Raw genomic sequence first — 3,355 nt, forward strand, 5'->3', positions numbered from 1 at the left:
GTCTTCCTCAGGCTTCAAGGAGACCCCCCCTCCCAGGTTTGGTATTCTAGACTTCAGAGGACAGTCTGATGACACGCTTTCTCTGCATCCTTCCCATTCCCTGGACAGACAAGGCTTGTGCGGTGACTGTGTGTCTGGTATTGTTCTGGGCTCTGGGGACACAGGGAAAAAGGCCCCATCCCTTTCCCTAGCTGCTCTCCATCCAGGAGTTGTTGGGTAGTCACCCAAATGAAGGCACAGAGGCCTTGGGGCACCAGATACCATCACGGAACCCCAGACAGGGTACCACAGACTTTAGTTATGCCCTCCATGTCTTTTCAGATGGAAAAACCCTGAATGTTTGAGGTTTTATATATATTTTTTCGTTACTGTTGGGAAAATAATCACTCATGTATTTTGATGAGGCTGCTTGCCGACGGGTTGTAGGTCCAGGGCAATTTGCCGGGCTGGGCGGCAGGGCTGCGAGGGAAAGATGTGGCTCTCCTTACTCGACGCGCCAGCTTCAGGGGCAGCTCGGGACCTGCTGCAGGGCCCGAGGAGGAGTTGGGGGCTGGATTCCCGTGCTCTTCAGTTACATGCATGAAGAACAGTCGTCACAGGAGCTCGGTGAGCTGTGAGTTGGTTCTTTCACGATGCAGCCTGGGTGCCTGTCACAGCACCCCCGCCTCTTTCCCTGTCGTGAAGAGCCAGCCTGAGGCCAGCAGTCAGACGCCCATCTGCCCGTCCATTCCCCCTCCTTTGGCAGGGGCTCAAGGAAGCCACTGGGGGCAAAGCCATGGCGGGCGCCCCTGGGGCCTGTGGGGAGGAAGACTGGTGGGGGCATCCACGGTCTTCCCTTGAATATTCAATTTCCTTCTGGCTTTCTGAAGGAAAAGGAAGTTGCAAACTGCACAGAAGCTCACCAATGTGGATGGCTACTGAAATTCATTCCCAAGGGTCTGCTCATAAGATAGCCTAATTTAGAAAGCAGGTCACTATGTGTTCTGGGAAAGAAAGAAAAAAAGGTTTGTGACGCATGTATCATATACTTAGAATATTTAAACACTCTGCATGGGATTCCAAGATGAAGACATTCATTCAGCCAGCATCAACCGTGTGTTCCTACTACACGTCAGGCGCCAAGCCGGTCACTGAGGCAGAGCCGAGGCAGTCTCCCAGGGTATGGGGTGTAGACTAGGCCGTCTAGTGAGAATGCAGCCAAATGAGGGCAGAGCTGAACTGCAGGCTCTGAAGGAAAGAGAAGGGATACGGGGGCGGGGCGGGGAGGAAGAAGGACGAATCGCCATCCGTGGTGTGAGAGAAAGGCATGGATAAGGGTAAGACACAGCACTCGGGGGCTTCAGGCAGCCACCCGATTACAGAGAATTTCAGTCGTGACCTTGACGAGTGAAGTGTAGAAGTTTTCAGCTTGACAGAGGTTGGGTTACCCTTTGTCTCCAAAACGTTTCCCGGCCGTTCTCCAGAAAGCAGTGGAACTACGAACCTGGGATTTATCTGGGGGGGCGTTCCCCTCTCAAAAGTACAGCCAAACAGCCTCAGAAAAAAGACCACCTTTTAAGTGAGAGGAACACGTTTTACTATTGGGCAGGGGCGTGTGTGTCTGTGTGCACACCCATGCGTGCTTGTATATGTGTATTTATAGTGCACGTGTATGTGAAGAATTTTAAATGTTGCGGGAGCTAGGCAAAATTCCTTTACAATCTCATTCAACTGGGACTTTTCCTGCCTTCCTAGAATGCCAGTGCTAAGACCTCCGATTAAAGAGCTCAGGGGAGCGTCCCCGTTCCCAGCTCTCTGAGCCCGGGACCGCTCTCTTCTTGCAATACTGCCCCCTCCAGGCAGGACTGGTCCCTGCCCATCACAACCGCTGCGGTTGGCAAGGATTTCATTACCCGAGGATTCCAAATTAATTCATTAGGAGCTGCCTCAGAAGGGAGTCACCTGCTCCACCCGCATGAACTATTTCCTGGACCCCGTCTCCATAAGCTGTGGGCACAACTTCTGCCGTCCCTGTCTGAGCCTTTGCTGGCAGGCCAGAGGTGACCACCACCCCAGCTCGGAGGAGCAGGTCTGTGTAACATACTAGGAAGCCAAAGGCCTCTTCTGTGAGGCTGACCAGACCCTGCTCTGAACGCCCCGAGCGCGCAGCTCACAGCCACAGGCCGATACACAGGGCTGCCGAGGAATCCCGGGAGAAACTTCTGGAGAGAATGGGCTCTTTACAGAAAATGAGAGAAGAGATGCAAATTCTGAACCAGGAAGCTGGAAAAATTCAGTCATTTAAGGAATATGTAGCCTTAAGGAAGCTCATGATTACAGCTTGATACCAGAGGATATACATTTTGCTCCAGGAGGAGCAGCAGCTGCCTCTGGAGGCCCTGAAGAAAGGAGCCAAGGACATTCGTCTATAACTCAAGGAGAGTGTGTTCAGGACGACTCAGAGAGAGAGGCTGAAAGAAATGTACAGAGAGCTAATGGGATGTGCCGCAAGCTGGACACGGAGCTGCTCCAGGGCTTGGAAAATGCACTGGAAACAACTGACTTGGGACAGATGCAGAAGCCGCAGCCCATGAACCCAGAGCTGCCTTCCTGGCCTGTCTCTGCATTCCTACACATGCCGAACACCTTCAGTGTGAACAATGTTCTGAGTCAGACAGCGACCGTTCACCATGCGATCCTCGATGATGCAAGTGTGATGTCTGAGGATGACCACCCCGCGTGTCCAGACAGTCCCGGGCGGGGTGGGGGTGGGGGGGTGCGGCGTGTGCTGTGTCCTAGGGGGGCTTGGGCCTTCACCTCCGGGAGGCATTACTGGGAGCTGGACGTGGCATAGTCCTCAGCTGGGTTCTGTGGGTCTGTAAAAGCATCTTGACAAGTGATACCAGCATCAGTATTGGTGCTGAAGAAGCATTTTTTCTGTGTTCTACAAAGGTATGTTCTGTCCACCACCTCCCCACCCTTAGTTCAGTTTGTGCAAAGGCCTCCTGGTAGGATTGGAGTGTTTCTGGATTATGACAATGGAGCTGTGAGCGTCTCTGATGTTTTTGGAAGTTCCCTTCCTTCCGCCTTCTCCTCCCCTCTGATACCATTCCTTTGCCTTAAATCTCCATGAATTGTCCATTTCTCAGACCATTTATTGAAGCTTCTTCTCTGGGGATATTGCTGCCTATCACTTCATGTGAGGCCACAGGATACCCGACTGTGTCCAAGCACATTGTTATTTAATGTGACATAGTGATTGCATAGGAGAAGGCAGTGGCGACCCACTCCAGTGCTCTTGCCTGGAAAATCCCATGGACGGAGGAACCTGGTGGGCTGCAGTCCATGGGGTCGCTAGGAGTCGGACATGACCAAG

The 3,355-nt window shown here is 52.7% G+C and overlaps 1 pseudogene; it reads left to right on the forward strand.

Moving 5' to 3' along the window:
* The first annotated feature begins 1,063 nt into the window (after positions 1-1,063).
* Positions 1,064-3,112, forward strand: LOC128067377 (putative tripartite motif-containing protein 64B; annotated as a pseudogene).
* Positions 3,113-3,355: the final 243 nt, after the last annotated feature.

This window comes from Budorcas taxicolor, chromosome 22, assembly GCF_023091745.1.
Source record: "Budorcas taxicolor isolate Tak-1 chromosome 22, Takin1.1, whole genome shotgun sequence".
NCBI classification, from domain to species: domain Eukaryota; kingdom Metazoa; phylum Chordata; class Mammalia; order Artiodactyla; family Bovidae; genus Budorcas; species Budorcas taxicolor.